We start from the raw sequence: 16,123 nt of genomic DNA on the forward strand, positions 1-16,123 counted from the left end.
CCCAAGGTCAAACGCAGTCAATAATATTAAATGGAAAGTTCCAGAAATAAGCAATTCATAAGTTTTAAATTGTGCGCATTCTGAGTAGCATGATGAAATCTCATGCCATCCTGCTCCGTCCGGCCAGGGATGTGAATCATCCCTTTATTGGATCACCCAGGCCATAGAAGTCCTCTGCTCCTGACATCCAACCACTGACATCTTCAGGGATCGATGATCCTCTTTCTGACATAAGGTCAGAAGTTCACAGAAGTTCATCATGATGTGCGTGTCATTCACCTCACTTCATCTCATCATGTAGACACTGTATCATCTCACATCATCAGAAGAAGAAGGGTAAGTACAGTGCAATAAGATATTTTGAGAGAGAGACCACATTTATATATTTTATTTATTATATTATATATAATATATATTTATATATTTTATTACAGTATTTGTTATAATTGTTCTATTTTATTATTGTTGTTGTTAATCTCATACTGTGCCTAATTAATAAATCAAACTTTTATTATAGATAGTTATGCATAGGAAAAAACATAGGGTTTGGTGCTATCCAAGGGTTCTGGCATCCACTGGGAATCCTGGAATGTATCTCCCGCAGATAAGGGGGGACTACTGTATACAGCTCCTGGTCGGCCAGATAGCGTGCTTTTGCATGCATTTGTACCAGTGACTGCTCAACCAACTGGGGTACCAACGGGCAACATTGGAAAACCAGTATGTACTTGAGATGTACATGTCTTTCTCTTTTGTCCTCACAATGTCCTGCTTGTTATTTCTCTATCGATGTGCTAATAGAGAAAATGCCAATGAAAACAAGGTTGCTTTTGAAAAATCGGGTAAAACCCTCTACTGGATCATTGCCAGTTCTTAATAATATATGTAAAATAGGATTTACTGTAATTAATGTCTACTCTTGGAAATTTACTAGGACAACAAAGTAGACTACAAGTATTTAAAATAGAACAAAATTATCCCAAAACATTAGTATTTAGGAGATTGATTAATATGTGTCCTTGATGGAGAAAAAATTTTGATTCTTTTAAAAGTAATATGTTTGTTATATCTTTATGTGTATGCTTCTTCTTATGAATGTGAAATGAGACTAATTAACTAACAGCTTGGTAAAGCTGTTGATGAATTATTATTGCTTAATTAAATACAATTCTCAAAGAATCTTAACACAATTTGTTGAAAGATCCATGCCAATTCTCTCACCCTTTAAAGTGCCTTCGCAATAATAGCCCAAAGTTGAAAATAAAGAGCCCAGCGCAGCAGTGGAGTAATATGGGAAAGTCTTGTGTTATAACTGGAATCTTACTAAGAACAGCCAATGCAGTAGACAGTTTCTTTGAAATAGGACTCATTCATAAATCTTTTAGTTTTCAAAGACAGACAAATTTCTAAACATTTTTTAGTTATAAATTTTCCTTATATTACTTTAAAAAGCATATCATTTTTGCTTACCCTTGGTAATTTGCCCTGTGCCTAGAAACTGGAAGATGCTAAGTAATTTTTGAAATGTATACGTGAATAAATATATCAAGTACGTATTTTTAACTTTTATATTAAATAAAATTTATTCACTTGTTTTTCAAAATTGGCATTTCTTGAATGGTAGAAGTTATTCAGTGCCTTTTACAGTGTCCTCCAATGACGCCATATAAAATACCCTCCTCTCTTCCCCTACTGTCGTGCTCTGCTTTTCATGTTGAAGGTGTCTTCAAATGACTGATGTTCTTTGGATGTTTTTTAATATTTAAAAGTGGGACACAGGAGCTCTGTGTTCCAGGTTGTACCTACCTAAGAGTGGGCTTCGTTGAAATTGATGGATCAGTGAACTGTATATTCCTTGGAAAGGCAGAATCTATTCTCTGGGGCTGTTCAGTTATGCCAGACAAGAATCCTTCAGTCCGTTTTCTGGAGGCGTTCCAGGAATAGTAAGGAGTAAGGGACCTAAGGTTTGCACTCTTTATTATGTAAGTTTTCACTTAATCCTCCTATGCTGTCCCTTGTGTCTAGTGTTTTCCACGCAGAACATCTCTGGTGCAATTTTTCTAGAGAATAAATCCAATCTCTCTTCTGGGGTGAGGATAGAGAAATTATTGGCCAGCTACAAAGAATGGTCAGGGGACCTAGCCATAGTTTTCCATTACGCATACAAGACTTATAACCAGTGCACCTGTTTCTGGTATTATGCTACACCCACCTTCCAAGACTCCTGTGCTTTCCAGTTCTGAGCCTTTCACGGATGTGAGAGCCCGCTACCATTCATCTATCTGCTTTCAGTTTTCCCATCTCCTAATAAAATAAGGAAATCTCATGTGTGCTCTCTTGTTTTTTCATTTGTTGTAGCTCAACACCAATTTTATTTCTTAACTGCCATGTTAGCAGGGGTAAATGTACAAATACATGATGTGTAATTAACCTTTCAAAGTTAAAGGAAGGTGTCTCTGTAAAATAGATAGGCAAATGTTTGGCCCTAATTATTATATATTATTATATATTGTAATATGTTACAATACGGTATTACAACATATAAAATTTACATCATTTTTGCCTTTTCTATGTTATTGTCATAAGTGAAATTGTCCTTTTTTTAAGTTTATGGAATAATAATACAGAATTATTTTCCTTTAGGTGTATATGATTTTCTTGTTCTTTTTGAGATTCCAATCTCTATCAGTCTCCTATTTTCTATACCTCTAACTCTATTTTCCTTTCACTTTACTTTTCTAAATAGTGATACCATAGTGAGAGAGTTAGATTATTGTGTAATAATATACTGTTAGGCTTCAGGTCACTTATTTATGTTTATTGTCTTTTTCCAATGTTTTCTTGTATATATTGAAAAATATTTGCTATTCTATAATTGTTTGATATGAAATAGAAAGGAAAAGCTTTTTTAGCTACGTCCTCCTATAGAACCTAGAAACAATACTCCAGTAAGTATCAAGGTTTAGATTATCCTATGTGCAAAACTTTCAGTAGACTATGGCAAACCGTCACTGTAACTTAGCAATTGTCGCTTAATGGTAATGATTATTACTACTACTTCCACCAACAACTACCATTTATTGAGTCCAAACCATGCCAGGCACAAGCACCTTACATGTATTGTGAGAATAAGAGAAATGTGTGAATTCCTATTTCACAAATAGAGAAACTAAGGCTTAGAGAAGCCAAATAACTTTCATAGGGTCAACCAGCTAGTAAGTGGCATATATTGGATTAAATCCATCTTATGACTGATTTAAAAGTATGCTTTTCCTCCCAAAACACTATTAATGGAAAACAGTTGTGTACATTGACTGATTTAAAAGTATGCTTTTCCTCCCAAAACACTATGAATGGAAAACAGTTGTGTATATTGATTTAATTTTAAAGTCAAAGGTACTGCTAAGAATAGTTATGTAGTGCTCTACAGTAAGTATTTTAAAGTTTGAATTTGAGTTTTTATAAAATCTCTGGGACAATCCTACCAGCTCCAATTCCAGCCCTTTCTTTATTGTTCAGCCCTGTCTCTAGGCCTGTTCTCTCCCTCCTACCCCTGCCCTGCTTCTTTGCTCTTTCACTAACACAATTCATACCTTAGTTATAGTCTTTTTTAAACAACTTTATTGAGCTGTAATTCATGTCTCATAAAATTCACCCTTTTGAAGTTTACAATTTAATGGTTTTTAGTTTATTTAGAGTGGTGCAACCATCTCATAATCAATCTTAGAATATATACAGCATCTCCTGAAGAACACCATAACCATTGACACTCAATCCCCATTTCCCCAACCCCAGCCCCTTGTCCTAGGTAACCACTAATTTACTATCTCTATAAATTTGCCTCTTATAGACATTTAATGCAAGTGGAACATGCAATACATAGTTTTTTATGATTGACTTCTTTTACTTAGCATGTTTTCAAGGATCATCTATGTTACAGTATGTAGCAGTACTTTGTTCCTTTTGATTGCAGAATGGTCTTCCACTGTAGGGGTATACACATCACATTTTATTTATCCAGTCATCAGATGAATGACATTTGGTTTATTTCATTTTTCACTGTTATGAATAATGGTGCTATGTGCACTAATGTACAAGTTTTTGCATAGTCATGTTTTCATTTCATTTCTCTCCATACCTAAGAGTAGAATTGCTGGTCTTATGATAATTTCATGTTTAACCTTTCCAGGAACTTCCAGATTGTTTTCCAAAGCATCTGTAGCATTTTACATTCAATATGAGGGTTCCAGTTTCTCCATTTCCTTGCCAAGCTTGCTATCTGCCTTTTTGATTATAGCCATCCTACTGGGTATGACGTGGTATCACACTGATGTTTTGATTTGCTTTTTCTTAATCACTAATGATGCCGAACTTATTTTCATGCGTTTATTGGCCATTTGTGTATCTTTGGAGAAGTATCTATTCAGATCCTTCACTCATTTTTAGTTGTGTTGTTTTTGTATTATTGAGTTATAAGAGTTTTTATACATTTTTACATACAACTCCTTTATTTGATATATGATCTTCAATTATTTTCTCTCATTCTGTGGGTGTTTTTTAACTTTCTTGGTTGGTGTCCTGTGAAGTTTTTAATTTTGGTAAAGTCCGAATTACCTATTTTCTCTTTTGTTGATTGTGCCTTTGGTGTCATAGCTAAGAAGGCTTCACCTAATCCATGGTCAATAAGATTTATTCCTATATTTTCTTCCAAGAATTTTAGCTCTTACGTTTAGGTATTTAATCTATTTTGATTAGTTTTTGTATATGGTGTGAGACAAGAGTCCACTTTCAATTGGGTATTCAGTTGTCTCAGCATCATTTGTTCAAAAGATTATTTTTTTTCTCCATTGAATTATCCTGGCACCTTGTGGAAAACCAATATTGTAAATGTCAGTGTTTATATCTGGACTCTCAATATTATTCCATTGATCTATATGTTTATCCTTTTATGCCAATAGTAAATTTTCTTGATTTCTGTAAGCTTTGTAGTAAGTTTTGAAATTGGGAAATGTGAGTTCTTTTTCAAAATAGTGTTGACTATCCTCAATCCCTTGAATTTTCATTTAAATTTTAGGATGAGCTTGTAAATTTATTCAGTGAAGCCAACCAGGTTTTTGATAGGTATTGTGATAAATCTGTAAGTCAATTTGGGGTGTATTGCCATCTTACTCATGTTAGTGTTTCTAATCTTGAAAAAAGAATATCTTTCCAATTATTTATGTCTTCTTTAATTTCTTTCAATACTGTTTTGTGGTTTTCAGACTATACATTTTGTATTTCTTTTGTTTAGTTTATTCCTAAGTATTTTCTCTTTTTTCATGTTATTGGAAATGGAATTGTTTTTCTTAATTTCTCTTTTTTTGGATTATTCACTGCTAATGTCTAGAAATACAATTGAATTTTATGGATTGATCATATAACCCTTAATTTGCTGAACTTGTTCAACAGTTCTAATAGATTTTTAGTGAATGAAAGATGAATTATCACTGCACATTCTTTAGGCATCATAATCATATAATGCTAATGCCTCATAAGCAGGTAGGGTTTATTCCAGGAATGGCTTAACATTCTAATATGAATGAATGTAATCTCTTGTATGAACAGTATATAGAAGAAAACTGTATAATCATGGGAGTAAATGCAGAAAAATCTTTTGGCAAAATTCAACCTCTCAGCAAACTGAAACGAGATACTTCTATCAGTTTTGGGAAGTGACGTTCTATTCTTAATTTGCTTATTTGGTATAGATCCTCTACGCCTACCATGATTTTCCCTTCTACTAGTCTGTTAGTTCCCTGAGACATAAGCGGACCTTACTAGACATGAGCCCATTTGGAGTGGTGAGGGCTGCTCATAAACCATCTCTTCAATAAAGCTTGCTTTACGAGACTTTAAAAACTCAAAGAGAATTCTTGTTTATTATATAAAGATTATGGAATATGGATAAAAATATGTTTAAAATCACCACAAATTCTCCTATAAATATTAGAAAATTTTCTACACATTTTATCTTTCAATGAACTTTTTCTACACATTTCATTGTCCAACAAATTTACATCTAAACACACACCACACAAACAAGAAATATTTATTAAACATTCCATGCTCATATAGTTGTCTACAGAGTTACCTTTATAGACTGCAAAGTGTTCTATAGCATGGAGACAGGATAATTTGCATAATAATTTATCATTGGTTATTTAGGTTGTTTCTAGTTTTTTGATATTATAAACAGGGCTGAAATGAGCATTCATATGTATGTATAGCCTTTTTCTTATATAATACAAACTTTTCTAATATCTTTATTAGAATCACTGTCAAGATATTTAAAAATTATATTTTTAATTTTGATAACTCACTTCTTCCCCTTTTTCTAGATTTTAGGATTTTTTCCCTTTTTATATTTCTAAATTACCATTTATAGTTTCCCCATTTTCTTATTTTAGGTTTCCTTAATACCCTAAGATGTAACTTGTCTGTGCCCAAGTGACTAACTCATTTAAAGTGGATTTTCAAATCTCTTCTCCATCTCAAGTTTATCTGCCTTTCTAAAACTGTTTGTTCTACCACTTTCAGTAAAGAGATTATTGCCATTTTCAGGGAAGACAGCCACAAAATCAGAACTGAAGAAGTTTGCTATTTTCTTCCTCCATCAGCAATTATACTTTTGGGCCCAAACACTGAGACTATCTCTTTCTTGATCTTCTTTTATTCAAACTCAGTTCAACAGAAAGGAAAAGAAAGGCCTTTGTGTTATATGTAGACGTCACAAACCTCACTTTGGTTTTAAGACTGTGAAACGCTATAGTCACAGATCAGTTCAAATGTCTTATGACTTTCATAGGGAAGAGATTTGTTTTTAGATTTGAAACTTGCCTCCAAAATGAATCAGCTATTTATACTTGGGGTATTTGTTCAACTTCTTTGTTTCTCAGTGTTTCCATCTAAACGTTGGAGACAGCATTCCCTCACACTGCATGGGTTTAATGTAATTAATCAATTATTAAGGGAGAAATAGGTTAATTCATATAACAGCCTAGAACAGCATCTGGCATGTAGAAAGCTTTCATTAAATATTAGCTGTTACACTAGTTATTTTGAAAACCTGAACTCACAGAGAACTCCCGTTCAACATCATTTTGATATTTCTTTTGTTGTTATATACCACACTCTTTTATTCATCATCAGAATTAGTTTTAAAGTCAAAATATCACTTCCTAGAGCTCCCCAACTTTCATTTGTTGCTTTAATCCCTCCCAGGCATTCATGTAATAAAATTACACATATTACTTTTGATGAACTCTTTTGAATCTGCCTATCTAAAGTCTGGAGGACATGCAAAATCTATCCCAGTGCTTCTTGAGCTTTAAAACGCATAGGAATCATTTGAGGATCCTGTTAAGATGTAGATTTTCATCCAGTTGGTTTGCATGGGTCTGAGATTATGACTTTCTATTAAGACCCTAGAGCAAGGCAAAGCTGCTGCTGGTCCCAGGATCACACTTCTGTGACAAGGGGCTAGCCTTTCCCCTGTGATCAACACTCGTTCACACACTCACTCACTCATCCGTAAAATATTTACTGAGGAGCAGCTCTTTGCCAGTCATTGCACAAGAGACAGGGGATACAATGGTGAATAGAATCTGAGGAAATGGACATTAGTCGAATATTTACAAAAATCTAATGTTGGATTTTCAGAAAACATGGTTATAACTTCAGAAATGAAATAGTTATAGTTTCATTATAATAAACTGCATCAGACTTGCTTTGATATGTTCAATAAGATAACGTTCAGCTAATTTTCTCAATAAAACATGAAGATATTCTTCCAAAAAACAAAGAAAAACCTAATCTGCAGGAAACTGTATGTTACTAATTAAATAAAACCATTGCCATGATATTTATTGTGCCACCCTTCATATAATACCAGATAATTAAGAAAACATTCGATACCCAGTTAGGGAAGTTGGCATGGTAGGGCAGTGTTTGTGATCAGCACATACAATTTCAATGGAAATATTAACTTTTTATCTAGTCTGTGGCAACCACATACGCAATTTGGATGGATTTTAAATGAATGCAAATCTGCAGCAATGCTTTTCTATTCAGACAAAAGTTATGTGCAATTAACTTGCAGGCAGGTAGCCACATCTTTGATTTTACCAGCTGCAGCATAACATTGACAGACTTCACTCCAGGGTTAATGTCCACATTATGCATGTTAGAATTTCACAGGCAAGTATGTATGCAAACTTCCACACATTAATTTTTATATGCATAATAATTTTGCATAACAAAAGCCAAGAACCCTCATTTAATATGGACAATTTTAAAATTCATAATCACATTAGCCATTAGGCAAATCAAGGTAGTCAACAAAAATCTGTCAAACTGGTTTTTGGGTTAACTTCAGCTATTTACATATAAATTTGCTTACATATCTGATGGTCCCCATGATAAACTCAATCAAGAGACAGTCATATACTTTCCAGAAATTTACAGCATGATGAAATGGATTAATTTCATGCCGTTGGATACCTAGGTTTAGTCTGACTTCTGCCATCCACTTATATAGCTTTAAATATGAGTTTATTCTGCATTAAAATGAGGAGGTTAGATTCATTGTTCTCGAAGGTCTATTTTGCTTTAAACTTTTATGGTTCTGTTGAATTTGCCCTTACTTGATTGATTTGTATTTGCACAGAATTGTGACATTTACAGTGCTATTTGTCTCCTCCTTCATATTTGCCTTGCAGTTGAAACACCTCTCACTTGGAGGGCACAGTCCCATGAGCTTAACAAGTCTTTTCATTTGTGGTTAAGAGAAATAGAGTATTGGATACTTTTCAACCTTATTTTTTTCCTGCAAAAATTAAGATCTATGAAAAATAGCTGCAAAAAAAGGGTAGTTTCTCATTTGCACCTTCTACAAGGTTGTGGAGGTAGCTTATTTCCAGCAAGAAACACTTACTATTATCTATCATAGGCTCATATAGAGTCCAGAAAATAGTGTGAAATTTTCTCTCACTTTCCTACTGACAGTTTCTTAGTTTGGTACTGGGCAATCTAGGAGGCTCTTCTCAATCTAGCCAGTGACTCCCTTTTGCCAAAAGTGGAAGACTGGGGAGAGGGTTGGACAATAGAGAAAGGGATTTACAGGGAGAAGAAAATCCTCGCTTACCTCATACTATTTAATACTGTTTAAAAAGACAGAACTATCTTTCTGAGTATTATTTAAAGAGCTTCTAATGTCCCGGTATAATTAAGGACTTTTTCTATTATACTTTATCATCAAAGACTACTTAATCTAATCCTAGTTTTATTCTTAGACTTGAAAAGACAAAGCTAAGTCAACCTATACTTTTTCGTTGTTATTTCCAGGACTTTAGATGATGTTGCATTTCACTCTTGGACCTCTGGCTGTCATCCAAAGCCTGACAATCTTTTGATAGCTTGAGCACTTCCTTTCCTTTTTCTTTTCTGTGCTTCTCTTCCTCCTTTACCTCTCCTTCCCTCCTTCCTACCAATTACTATGGATGTTTACTCTATTGTTTATCCTTATACACTTAATATCTACATTTAATATCTAAATAACTTAGCATCTCCATATTTTTTTAAACACTCAAGAACACCAAGTTACCAAGTTGTTTTTTTTTTTAAAGATTGGCACCTGAGCTAACAACTGTTGCCAATCTTGTTTTTTTCTTCTTCTTTTTCTGCCCAATGCCCCCCAGTACATAGTTGTATATTCTAGTGGTGAGTGTCTCTGGTCGTGCTATATGGGACGCCACCTCAACATAGTCTGATGAGCAATGCCATGTTCGCGCCCAGGATCCAAACCAGTGAGACCCTGGGCCCCCAAAGGGCAGTGTACGAACTTAACCACTCGGCCACAAGGCTGGCCCAGGCATCTCCATTTTGAGAAAGGAAACTGCCTTTACATTTCTGGCTTTGCAGAAGTTAAAAACTTGTAAGAAGAATAAACTAAGCCCAAAGTTAGTAAAAGGATAGAAATGACAAAGACCAGATTAATTTACAACAAAGGAGCCAAGAATACACAATGGAGGAAAGATAGTATCTTCAATAAATGGTGGTGGAAAAACTGGACAGCCACATGCAAAAGAATGAAACTGGACCCCTATCTTACACCATATACAAAAATCAACTCAAAATGGATAAGAGACTTGGATGTGAAAGCTGAAACCATAAAGCTCCTAGAAGAAAACATAGGGAGTAAGTTCCTTGACATTAGTCTTGGTGATGATTCTTTGGATTTGACACCAAAAGCAAAGGCAACAAAAGGAAAAATAAACAAGTGGGACTACATCAAGATAAAAAGCTCCTGCACAGCAAAGGAAACCATCAACAAAATGAAAAGACAACTTATGGAGTGGGTGAAAATATTTGCAAATCATATATCTGATAAAACGTTTATGTTCATATATAAAGAATTCATACGACTCAGTAACAAAAAAATAAACAATCTGATTTAAAAACTGGGCAGAGGAACTGATGAGATATTTTTACCAAGAAGACATCCAAATGGCCAACAGATACATAAAAAGGTACTCAACATCACTAATCATGAGAGAAATGCAAATTAAAACCACAATGAGATACCACATCACACGTGTTAGAATGGTTATCATCAAAAAAATAAGAGAGTAAAAGTATTGGTGAGACTATGGAGAAAAGGGAACTCTTCTGCACTGTTGGTGGGAAAGTAAGTTGGTGCAGACACTATGGAAAGCAGTATGGAAGTTCCTCAAGAAATTAAAAATAGAACTACCATATAATCCAGCAATCCCACTTTTGGGCATATATCTAAAGAAAATGAAAATAGGATCTCAAAGAGATATCTGTATTCCTATGTTCATTGCAGCATTATTCACAATAGCAAGATACGGAAACAACCTCAGTGTCTGTGGATGGAAGAATAGATAAAGAAATTGTGGTGTATATGCACAATGGAATATTATTCAGCCAAAAAAAAGAAGGAACCTGCTGTTTGGGACGACATGGATGGACCTTGAGGGGATTATGCTAAGTGAAATAAGTCAGACAGAGAAAGACAAATACTACGGTTATACATCACTTAGCGACAGGGATACATCCTGAGAAATACATTGTTAGGCAATTTCATCATTATGTGAACATCGTAGTGTACTAAAGGAGAGCAAAATTTGCCAACCCAAAATTTGTCTCTATAACATGAGGATTATTTTAGGCTGATTGTTTTTGAGAAACAAAAGACTCAGAAAGTTTTTCTTGTTACCTTCCCCTTAACTGCCTAAAAGAATTCAGACTAAAAATCCTGTCTCAGGAGTTATCACCCTAGCATAACATGAATCAGGTGTTAGACTGGAAGGAACCTAGAAAAGGCCATTTTTTAGGTTCCCCTCTATGTTCTGTTTCTGTGGCCAAATACTTGTTTTCCAAACATTTGCTACTTTTCCCTACCTGTGAATTGCTGTCCTTCCCTTTGAAGTCTCTGACTCTTCCCACTCCCAAAATCTTCTTGTGTCTTCAGCTGAGGATGCATTTTAGGTGAGAGTTTTGACCATTTTGGCCAGTTACTCAGTTTTCCTGGACATCTCACATGTATACATACTGTTAATCTTTTCTTTGTTTTTCTGCTGTTAATTTGTTTCATGTCATTTTAATTCTTAGACTAACCAGAAGAATCTAGAAGATTAGAGAAAAATTTCTTCCTCCCCTATGGTACTTATACAAACTTAGATGGAATAGCCTACTATACACGTAGACTATATGATACTAATCCTATGGGACCACCATCTGTGTGTAGTCAGTCGTTGACCAAGATGCCATTCTGTGATACGTGACTGGATATGAAATCACCGATATTGGCATCTAAAAAAGCTGAACTCATAGAGACAGGGACTAGAATGGTGGTTACCAGGAGCTAGGAGGTGGGGGAAACACATGTTAGTTAAAGCATACAAACTTATTAATAAGTTTGTTATAAGATGAGTAAGTTCTGGGATCTAATGTACAGCACAGTTATTATGGTTAATCATACTTAGCATATACTTTAAAGTTGCTAAGGGAGTAGATCTTAAATGTTCTCACCAGAAAAAAGAAACTGCAGTTAAGTGACATGATGGAGGTGTTAGCTGATGCTATGGTGGTACTCAGTTTGCCATATATAAGTGTATCAAATCCACTTGTTGCATACATTAAACTTACACAATGTTATATGTCAATTGCATCTCAATAAAGCTGGAAAAATTAAATTTAAAAGGAAGTTAAAAACATGAGGGGATCACAATTATATAATGTGTCATAAAATATCTATTATTCAATGTAATTTTAGTACTGAATGATGTCATGACACTCAAGTTTCTGAAAGTCAGTAATTTACGTATGGTTGCAGTCGTCCATTCATTTATGTATCCATTCATCCACAGAAGTTTGTTGGATGTCTGCTATATATCAGTTATTGTATCTGTGTGGTAACAAAGTAATGAGAAAATCACAGGCGCTGCTCTTGAGGGGCTTATATATAGTCGAGTTGTTACTACCTAAACTTTTTGTAACTAGAAAAAGTAGAACTGTATTTTCTAAACATAATAGAAACTTTATTATGTACTGTGGCAGACATGCTTAGTTGTCTACCCCAAATCCATCTCCTCCCTTTTCTTCTTTCGTTGTTCTTTTGTTTTGCTTGTAACAACAGTGAGCATGGCCCTAGGCAGTGCACGTTTGGTTTAGTCCAATCTCTAGAATGCTGTTCTCTGCTTTCCTGGTCGCTCTTACAGCTAGGAATGGCCAGTGAGACCGAAATGACCATATGTGGAGGGATTTCCAAAAAGGCTTTTCCTTTCTTGAAATAGAGAGCAGTGGTGGCCAGCATCTTCCATCCCCATCTTTTTCCGTTTTGAAAACCAACAGGTATTTGTAGCAGACACACTGTGATCATAAGCTGGCATTCATGAGAAACAAATGAACATATTAAAGATGGTGCCGCAGAGAGCCAGATGGTGTTACTGAGCAGCCGACCAGCTGCAGCCACCTCCTTCACTCGAACTTCTAATTATGTGAGAAAAATAAACTATTAGTGTAAGTCGTTACAAATTGGGTTTTCTGTCACTTAGAGTGGAACAGATTCCTAGTAGGTACATATATACAAAAGGATCAATAGGGCTGTAACAGAGTAACATAAATTAAAGTCAACACTTAGAGGGCAAATTTTGTATTCCTAACATTCATGTGAATTAAGTGGGTCATTGGTAAGAGCTTGGAAATCAATATTGCATTAATCTTTGGTTGTAATGACATTTGAAATGTGGTACAAAATGTCAAGAATTTATTCTTAATAGAAGGTGTAATCTCTTCTGTAGAAGTCAATGGCAGCGGCTTCACACTCGCATCTTGTTTCCTGCAGTCTCTCCTTCAGAACTTAAACCAAGTCATCAACTAAGGATGAAGAAAGTTCAGTTACTCGAACTTCGAAGATATTCAAGGTCTCTCTGAAATAAGATTTTCAAAAGTAAGGCATCTTATTCTTGTTCACTGATCATGAACTATGGTCCTTTGTTTATATGATTAGAGACATTTTGGGAAGAGAGAAAGGGCAAGAACGGTGATCACAATTGTGTGCTTACTTGTATAAAGGGAAAGACCCCGTTTGTATTTTAAACCCCATTCCTTCATAGAGAATATTGATTATGTGAGTCGCTGGGGAATTCTTGCTTAACTAAACACGGTTCTGACTTTATCATCAGTACAAAGGACTCTGTGGAGTTTCTTTAGTTATTTATGCTTTAGAGAGAATAGTGCTATACGGAGTCTAAGTAGCAGCGATAATTCTGAGGTCACGTAACAGGAGAATTTTTCACATCTTTGAAAGAATTAATTGCAAATAAGCATATCCCATTTGGAGGACCTTTATTCAATGAAGGTAGGTGACAATTGTGAGAGTAGGTTGAGGGCATATGGAGCTGTTTGTAATGTTATTTACAGCTCTGATGGTAAGAAAATCCAATACAATCTAGAAAGAAAACTCAAATATAACTTTGAAGTGTTTTATTTTATTCATGTTACTTAATCCTGAGACCCCATGGGAATAAAGTGAGAGCTAAGTGAAGTTATTCGTAAGTTCCTTCACCTTTAGAGCGCGTCCTTTAAGTCAGGAGGGCTCAGTCCTGCTCTGGGAGCGCCGGTTACGAACACACGTTTCTTCAGCGCGCGTCACGTCCCAGGCGCGGTTCTCAGGCCTGGAAACAGATGATACACACCAAGACGGGCTGCACAGAGCTCACGGTTCATGGGGAGAAAAGCACTGAAAAGTAACCACCGCAGTAAAATGGAGGCGTGTGCCTGGCTCTGCCAGACCACGAGCCCAGCCCGCACTCCGCCTTGGGGGTCAAAGATGTCCAACCACCTCCTTGCGTTGACGTCCCCTTTCTCATTCATGGCTCACTTCTACATTTGTGCTCTTGATTCAAACTCACCCCATCTCTTCTAGGACATTGCCAGCGACATTTGTTGTTCCCTTCCTTATCTGTATTTTCAAATGTTTCTTCTAGTGTTGTTTCCTCCCAGTGGGCTACTGACCGGGTTTTGGACAGGCTGCCCTGACCGCGATCGTGTGCTTTACTAATCCCTTCTATGCCTGTGGCTTCAACGGTCTTTCTAAAGCATAAAACTGGTAATATTACCTCTCTAACCAAACGTTTCAATGGCTTCCATAGGGTACTGTATCAGAAAATTGACACGAACTCTGTCTAGATGGTAAAGCCAATTGACTGGATCATCTCACTAAACGGTAAGGCGGGCTTCGTGCACTTTCTTCCTGCTTTTCCTTTGACTCTCCCTCCCACTGCATTAGCTTCATTCTTGGACTGACCTTATTCGGCTACAAATGGGACAAGGAGCTTCCTTCTCCAGAGGAAAGGAGGTTACAGTCAATTCCCACCATCATATAAAAAAGGTCTTTAGCTTCACGCGGATTGGACCTTCTTCGAACAAATCCCTTTGGGTAGGAAATTGCAGTGCATTGGCTCATTTAGGCTGCGGTTATTGTCTCTCACTGCACCCATCACTGTGGCAGGGGGAGTGGGATTACCCTGATGGTTGACGTCAATCGTGGCCCATCCCTGAGATTGGAGAGGAGTGACTCCCACTCAGACCACACAGCTGCGGCATAAGGTGGATAGGTGGGTGGGTGTAGGACAGGAAAGCATGATGCCCCCAGACGTGTCATAGGTCTCCTGTAAAGTGAGTTCTGCCTGCCTGTCCATTTTTATCTCTTGTAGAATACTTTTCTGCACTGTTGTTTTATACATACTAGTCTGCTTGCCATTCCTTGAGCACGAGTCTGTTTGCTTCATCTCTACCTATACTCACCTGTTCTCTCTGTATGAGATGCAAACACCTATTCCTTGTTCAAAAGTGGGTAGAGGCATCGCCTCTGTGAAGCCATTTGTGATACCTGGTTCTCTGGGTAGAATTTGTGAATTCCCCATGGACATCTTTTCCGTTCCTTTTTATCATGCACCTGCCATATTGTGTGCTATTTACTTTTTTGCATGTTTAAATTTTAAGCCTTTTGGGACAGGGAGGTTTTCTCATTTGCCATGGAACCCCCAGTGCTGGTACGGTGTCTGGACTCACAGTGGGTAGGGCTCAGAGTCAGGGACAAGAAATTACATTTCTTGTAACACTTTAGGCATATGTGACTTTCAAAGGAGACTGTTTCCCAGTGAAAAGCTTTCAAGTTTCCAGTTTCAAGTGTATAGTCAATATCTGGAAGAAAAGACCTGCTTTCAGGTAAGGCAGCACAGAGAAAAAAAGTCTAAACTGTTTCGGCAAATGAAGGCAAAAAGCACTCTAAAATAGACAGAAACTCAGAAAGGGTGGTTAGGACAGTTCTGATTTCTTCCTCTCAGTTTCTCGATTGTTTGCGGACAGCGCAGAAACTTCAAAAAATGTTCCAGAACCCAAGCTGGCAGCAAACTTTTCAGTAAGGCAACTGTGCAACAGATGATTATCACTTGTAAGAATAAATAAATTCTTACCCCATTTCTGCTGGTAACCAAAGTCTTCAGCTTCTCCGTATCTGAATGCCGTCATCTTCCCTGCCGGCAATATCAAATAAATC

Source organism: Equus asinus, chromosome 18, assembly GCF_041296235.1.
Source record: "Equus asinus isolate D_3611 breed Donkey chromosome 18, EquAss-T2T_v2, whole genome shotgun sequence".
NCBI lineage: Eukaryota > Metazoa > Chordata > Mammalia > Perissodactyla > Equidae > Equus > Equus asinus.